Source organism: Vulpes vulpes, chromosome 1, assembly GCF_048418805.1.
Source record: "Vulpes vulpes isolate BD-2025 chromosome 1, VulVul3, whole genome shotgun sequence".
Classification (NCBI taxonomy): Eukaryota; Metazoa; Chordata; class Mammalia; order Carnivora; family Canidae; genus Vulpes; species Vulpes vulpes.
Window position 1 is genome coordinate 105,777,043 of NC_132780.1, and position 8,266 is coordinate 105,785,308.

The 8,266-nt window shown below is 38.4% G+C and overlaps 1 pseudogene; it reads left to right on the forward strand.

Annotated features, from left to right (window-relative positions):
* The first annotated feature begins 5,427 nt into the window (after positions 1–5,427).
* LOC140597841 (protein DBF4 homolog A pseudogene) lies at positions 5,428–7,822 on the forward strand (annotated as a pseudogene).
* Positions 7,823–8,266: the final 444 nt, after the last annotated feature.

An 8,266-nucleotide genomic window follows, 5' to 3' on the forward strand; every position in this document is an offset into this window, starting at 1 on the left:
TGAACAAGAATTTTCCAAGAGAAAAAGCAGACATGAATCCTTGGGTTGAAAAAATTCTCAAGAAGTAATAACAAGACTAAAAAAAATCTTTATCTAGACACTACGTTTAAAAGTTGGAAGGCTAGATATAACGAGAATACTATAAAACCAACTGGAGATGTACTGAAAAATGAACATTATAACAATATTAGATTTCTCATCAATATTAGATGACGTGAATCTAAAAAACTCTGATAATAAGCCTTTTAATATTTTTAACAAAACTTTCTTATTCCAAACTATGCATCAGGAATTAGGGTTAAAGATATCATCAGACTGAAAAGATGCTGGAATTTGTCTTTTGCTGAAAGAACTAACGTGCATATACTCCAGCAAGAAGTAATGGCTTCAACTGGAGAGCAAAGAAGGTGGTAGCATAAAACCCACTGGTGAATTAAAACTTGTACGGACTTTAAAACCAACATTAGGGAAAAGATGGGTTTTGTAACAAGTTGGGAGTAAAATTGTCTCAAACTATGTTACCTGGTCAATGTAAGGAGGAAATATTGAGGGGATTAAAATTATGCTAGTTTTCTTCTCTTGTTCAGGAAGAAGCTAGAGACAGTGAATAAATGTAAGCTATATTAGAAAAATATATTTGAGAACATGTGATAAAAAGGAAGGACAATTATTAAAGGACAGAAAGGATAGAAATTGAATATATAACTGTCCTAAGACATTCAAGGAAAATAACAAAGTAAAATAGGTTAACATAACAGGATGCAGGAAAGGGGAAAGAATAAAAACAAGGTGAAGGCATGGTAAAGACAGGAGAGAAAATAATTTTTTGGAAACATGTACACATGCAACAGTAATCATAATGTGGATGTGTTAACTGGCACTGGCAATGCAGCAACCTTATCTTTCTTGCTTATCCCTAAATCCTCGCCATCAAGTCTCACATGTGCAGGCATTTATTTTATAAATAGAAGACAGAGTCCTTCGGATTGGATTTTTAAAAAATCCAGCTGTATGATGGTTAAAAAAAAAAAAGACTCACTTAAAAAAAATTCCTGAAAAGTTGAAAATACAGGAACGAGAAAAGATATGGCTTTTACTCAATTTTGAACCTAAAGCTTCTATAAAAAAATAAAGTCTATTAAAATTATATTTAAAAAGAGGTCAGATCTCATGTTAAGTGTTTCTCCCTCTACCCCCTGCCCCCAAAATCCTACAACGGGTCAGAAGGAAACTTGGAGTTGATGGATATGGTGGTAGTTTCATGTATGTATGCATATGTCCAAACTCATCAGATTATATACACTAAATATGTCATTTTTTATATGTCATTTATACCTCAGTAAAGCTGTTAAAAGAATACACCAGGAAATTAATACTAACAACAGTGAAAATCTAGTATAGAAATTAGAATTGTAGATAATAAAATTCAGGGCAAAACATTTTAAAGGGGTAAGTTGGCAATTCATATTGATAAGAGGAACAATCTACTAAAAGATAGGACACGCTTATCTATCTTATCTAAGGTAATTGCTATGTACCTTAAACATGGCCTTAAATTATAAATAAGTAGAATCTGATAGAACTATAGTTGGAAATTTAAAATTATTGTGGGAGATACAAATGAGACTATACTTCAACAATCAAGAAACCCAAATAATTAAAAAATGAAACTGAATAGACATTTCTCCAAAAAAGGTATACAAATTTCCAATAAGCACCTGAATAAGATAAGGTGCTCAGCATCTCTAATCATAAGAGAAATGCAAATCAAAATCTCGGTGAGATACCATGCATTAGGATGGCTACTATCGAAACCCCAGAAAATTACAATGTTGGTGAGACCATGGAGAAATTGGAAAACTTGTGCACTCTTAGTGGGAATATAAAATGGTACAGTAGCTGTGGAAACAGTATGACAAATCCTCAAAAAATTAAAATTGATCTACCCTATGTCCAGCAGTTCCACTTCCAGGTACATATGGAAAAGATTTGAAAGCAGAGACTTGAAGAGGTATTTGTACATCCATATTATTCACATAGCCCAAAGATAGAAGCAACCCAAATGTCTATCTACAGGTAAAAGGATAAATAAAATGAGATGCACACTGGAATATTATTTAACCCTAAAAAAGAAAAGAAATTCTGAACATACTACAACATGGATAAAACTTGAGTGCATCACATGAAGTAAGCCAGTCATGAAAAAGCAAGTACTGTATAGTTCCACTTTTATTTGTAGTACTTACAGTAGTCAAATTCATAGAGACAAAAAATGGCATGAAGGCTGCCTGATGCTAGGGGGAGGAGGGGATGGGAGGTTATTGTTTAATAGGTATGGTATGGAATTTTAGTTTTGCAAGATGAAAAGAGTTCTGTGGGTGGATGGTAGTAATGGGGGAGAAAAATGGAACATATTTAATACCATTGACTGAAGACTTAAAAATGGTTAAAATGATAAAAAATTTTGTGCATTTTCCCACAATTAAAGTTAAAAAAAATGAGACCACCTTTGATGTCCTTGGAGAATGGCTTAATGGGGTCAAACATAGGATGAAGAAAGACCAGTTGGAACATTTTTCTGCAAGTAAGGAAAGAGATAATGTTGACTTTAATTCAGGCAGTATAAGTGAGGTTGACGTCAAAGGGAGGGATTGAGAAATAATGAGAAATGGTAGGAATAACAGTTTCAGTGATTGAGTAGATGTGAGTGGAAAGGGAGAGGGAAAAGCCACTTTTGATAATTTTCAGGCTTGGTCAAATGGGTCGATGGTGGAGATCTTTTACTGAGATAGGACCCCCAGGAAGAGGGACAAGCCTGGGCATCAAGATGGTGAGACTAGTGTTGGCTAAGATGGGTTCGAGATGTCTGTGAGACACCTCAGGGACCAAGTTTTTTTTGACTTCTTCACACTCTATTTACTTTGACCACTAACACATACTCTTGGTGTTCTTTCTATGCACACTTTACATAACGAAACACAGTATTGTTCACTTCAGGAGTGCTACTCCATCCCTGTGGCAGAGACTTTAGCGGTAGATCCTGGGATTACTCAACTATGTGCTTGTATCAAATAGGATCTATTTCCCGAAGGTCAAAGAATGCTTGAAGCAATCAACCAGATTGCATTTCCGATGGACTCTCAAATCCCAGAGGCAAAACACTGACATGAAGCTGACACAGGCACAAGGCCAGTTCATTTTGTTCTCACTCACTGTAATGCAAACCTCGAATTTCACTGATGGCATAGATAAGATTCACAGTTGTCACTGGGACCTGCCAACAGTTCTCTTGTGTTTTCTTTCCTGCACCTAAAATGTTTTTGTAAAAGTAACATAATGGTTCTCTAAATTTGGCTTGTTTACATAGAGTGATGAATTATGATCCTAACAGAGCCTTTTCAGGACACAATACTTAAAGCAGAAGGCTAGCGAATGAACCACGTTGATGGTGTCCATTTGGTAGCAGGTACCGTGGAAGATGTTTTTCTTACACAAATACAAATATAAGGGTAAAAGCAAAGGCCTTCTGTTCGGCTGAACTGGGTGCGATCTTGGCCAACTATGTGATCCTGGACAGGTAAGTTAATAGCTTGTGAACCTCAGTTTGTTCACTTTTAATTAAAAGGATTAAAATCACCTGCTTTGTAGAATTCTTGTAAAGACTGAATGAGATATACACAAATGTACTTATCATGGTACCCAACATGTAGGAGACATTTAACAGATATTGATTCCTTTCCTCTGGTGAGCCGTTTTATGATTAAATACCACATTTCCCCAGACAGTTCCAGCCTGAAGGTAAAAAGAGGACATAAATAGCATAAATATCTCCAACTGCCTTATAGGCAGCCTTATAAGCTCCCTTCAAAGAAATCCTCCCAAATTTGTAGAGTCTCTAAGACTACCTCACACGTGCTAACAAGTACAGTGTTCTCAGTTCATATCCAGTTTGCCATGTTCTTCTCTGCTTTGGCTGCACATGATCATTTGCTCTTGGAACTGCTGATTCTGGTGAAGTAAATGCAAAAGGTGCCAAGAACCTTCTGGTGACTTTGGGAAGATGTTGGGAAAACCCCGCCTGTCACTGCCAGCTTCTACCTCCCATCATCGAGGCTACACAGTGTATAGTGCCAATGCCATTCACAGGGCCCACATTACCATGATTCCTTCCTCAAAACCACTTCATTTTCTTCCCCGATGTGATGCAAATCTCCTTTCTGTCGTCTTAATATGAATAATTCTTTTTCTTTGTATGTTTAACTCCATTTTCCTTGGAAAATCCATCATGAGCATGAGGATTGGGCCAGAGGAAAATCTGACTAACTGAAATCACACTGAAATATCTGTCCTCCTGTCTAACACTGAAGCTTTATTATCAGGCCAAGCTTTTATGTGAGGGCTTCTCATCTCTGAGGATGAATTATTTTATAAGAGTTGTTTTCAGCCTTTCATATACACTCCTCCAGTCTCCCATACCCTCCTCCCACACCCATTAGGGCCACCTCACCAGTCTTGTAGATATTCTAGAGTGAATAGTCCTGCTCTAGTTAAGAATCTTGGTATGAAAAAAAAAATCTTGCTATGGTTTCACACACAAGAGGATTTTCAGAGGGCTTTTCCTCTGAGGAGAAGGAAGAAGGAGGAGCAATATGAAATGATGGTCGTAAGTTAGAACGTGATAGGAGGAGCTGAATTTGGGTGGTAATTTGGGTGGTACTGTCAGGTATATAACTAGCGGTTGGACTGGAGAACACCCTGATGGTCATCATGGATAATTCTGAATCTTCCGGAAATTTCTGGGAAATTTGATTTGCTTGCACAGTAAAAATTAGAATTGTAAATCCTTAATGGAAATTTTAAGAATCTGGTACTCCCAGCGCTCTAGCTCACCCTAAAGCTCCTTTAAATTCCTTAGCATCTACATTGGAGGCCCCCCTTCTTGGCTGTTCTCTAAGCATCAGCCTCATGAGGCAGTTGGCATAACTTGTCTTCTCACCCCATGTATGATGGTGACGTGGACTAGCTAGTCCTCATGAACCCATTGGTGACTTGGCCTCCCAGGGCAATCTGTCGGTTTTGGCACTATTGCCTCTTTTCAGCAAGAGATGGAAGGAAGACCCCTGGCATTCCCAGAGAACTGAAGATAGACACTGTGCTCAGCATTCAAATTTGCTTTGAATGACCATTCTTTATACCCCTTCATCGTGGACAATTTAAGGGATGTTGGGGACCAAAAAGTTGACTCGATTTTCCCCAATCTATTGTTTAGGCTCCAGCCTATTAGAAACATTCTAAGAGGCATATTTGGCACATTCCTGAAATAATCTGAACCTTTAAGCAAATGAACAAGAACAGGGACAGTTTTGGTCAATTTTCTGAGAAGATCTTCAGCACCCCTGTAGTTGGTCCTTCATCAGTGTCCTCATGATGGCCACTGGCTGCTGGGAGCTCTTCACAGGGGACGTCAATGGCTTGGCCTTCAAATCCCTGTGGCTAAGCTTTCCCTCCTTAGATCCAGGATCAGATTGTCATGTTCCTAGAGATCTGAAGATAATAGGTCATTTAACAAGTAATATGACAGATAGCTAGCTAGATACATAGAGTTTATTAAGTACCTGGCATTGTGCTTTTCACGTAATATCTCATTCAATCTTTATACCAATCTTAGGAGACAAGGATTATGGTCCTTCTTTACAGATGAGGGGAGGCTTAGACATACAAAGTCACAAGGTTTCACTTCTTAATTCCTAGGAGTGACTTCTCGTGAGGATTTCAGGAATCAGGACAAGCTCTCAGAAGTTCTATCTCCAATATGGCTTTATTCCAGTGGGGCTTTATTCTCTTAAACTTGCTTTTTAATGAAGTAAGCTCTTTGCAAAGGTCTCTTTAGCAGAGAAAAAAACCCACACATGTCCCTGTTCAAATTGTCCCTGTTCAAATTGCTCTTTGAAATCTCATAATCTGTATTTTTTTCCTATTTTTATCTTAACTCAAAAAAAATTTTTTTAACCCAAATCTTTACCCTCTCTCAGTAAAAGTTATTTAATCACACGGGTTAAAAAGAACGAAGCAGAAATCTTCAACCGCCGCGGCCCTCTCGGTCGTGCCTGGCCTCTTCCTCCTCGGCGCCTTGGGGTCCCACGCGGCCCGGGAAACCCGGACGGGAGACGCGGCAGCGCGGTTGCGTGGGTGTGGCGGTCTGCGGAGGGGAGCGGCGGCCCGGGGCCGGCAGGCGCGTCGCCCTCCCGAACCCAGCGTGTAGGTGCCGGGCGGCTGCCGTGAACTCCGGAGCCGTGAGGATCCACAGCAAAGGACATTTCCAGGGTGGAATCCAAGTCAAAAATGAAAAAAACAGATCTATGAAATCCATGAAAACTGATAACAGACCAGGAAAATACAAATATAAGCCACTCTGGGGAAAAATATTTTACATTGACTTACCTTCTGTCACCGTATCTGAAAAACTCCAAAAGGACATTCAGGATCTGGGAGGGCGAGTTGAAGAATTTCTTAGCAAAGATATCAGTTACCTTATTTCAAATAAAAAGGAAGCTAAATTTGCACAAACATTGGGAAGAATTTCTCCTGTACCAAGTCCAGAATCTGCATATACTGCAGAAACCACTTCACCTCATCCCAGCCATGATGGAAGTTCATTTAAATCTCCAGATTCAGTGTGTTTGAGTAGAGGAAAATTATTAGTTGAGAAAGCTATCAAGGACCATGATTTTATTCCTTCAAATAGTATATTATCAAATGCTTTATCATGGGGAGTAAAAGTTCTTCATATTGATGACATTAGATACTACATTGAACAGAAGAAAAAAGAACTATATTCACTTAAGAAATCAAGCACTTCTATAAAAGATGTGGGGAAAAGAGTAGGTATTGATTGGCACACAGAAAGCAAGAACAGGTAGACTCAAAAAACCTTTTGTAAAGGTAGAAGATACGAGTCAACTTTATAGACCATTTTATCTTCAGCTGACCAATATGCCTCTTATAAATTATTGTATTCAGAAGCCCTCCAGTCCATTTGATGTAGATAAGCCATCTAGCATCCAAAAGCAAACTCAGGTTAAACTAAGAATCCAAACGGATGGCAATAAAGGTGGTGGAATCCCAGTTCAGCTCCAATTGAAAGAGAAGAAAAAAAAAAGGATATTGTGAATGTTGCTTGCAGAAATACGAAGATCTTGAAACTCATCTTCTAAGTGAACAACACAGAAACTTTGCACAGAGTAATCACTATCAAGTTGTTGATGATGTTGTATCTAAGTTAATTTTTGACTTTGTGGAATATGAAAGGGACATGCCTAAAAAGAAAAGAATAAAATACAGCATTGGATCCCTTTCACCTATTACAGCAAGTGTCCTGAGAAAGTCTGAACCAAGAGAAAAGCTAGAATTGCAACATATTTCTCAGAAAGACTTCAAGGAAAATAATGTGCAGATTTATTTATTTATCCATGAGAGACACACAGAGGCAGAGACATAGGCCAGAGGGAGAAGCAGGCTCCCTGTGGGGACCCTGATGCAGGACTTGATCCCGAAATCCTGAGATGACACCCTGAGCTGAAGGCTGATGCTCAACCGCTGAGCCACCCAGGTGTCCCTGAAATGTTCTTTACAGTGCATTTATGCAAACCTCGTTTCCGTTGTATAATTACTATACCATTTTCTATCACAAATCCATGTGTGTATATGTAAATCTATGTCACGTTTTACAGACAGCTTCTAAAAACCTAGATGCAACTGTGGGAGATTATTTGTAGAAGGTATTTTTCCCTCTTATTTTTCCTAATAATTGAGAGGTAATTAAACTTGCACTATGATCCTTGCTCCAAATAGTTTCTTTGCAGTGGCACCGTTTGCCTTAGTTGTATTTAATGTGGCCTAAGAGATTTAAACTCAAGACCTTCCCACCCAGTAGTTAAGAGTTGTTAAACTTTATTTTCACACTATTTTTAAGTATTATTTTAAACACTGGACTTGAAAACACCTTCACCCAAGATCTTCATAATAAATATTTTACATTTTTAAAAAAAATAAAAAATAAAAAATAAAAAGAACGAAGCAGATGTGCAGTCTCTAAGAATATTTGCCATCTTTGTCTTTTTGGTTTCCTGATTCTGGGTAACTCTGGTTGTTTTGTCAAACTTCTCTGTACCTGCACCAGCACAAATCCCCTTTTACTGACTGGGCTCCAGCGAAATGGTGAAGGGGCTAAAATTTAAGAACCAGCATACCTGCAGTGCTGCTAGCA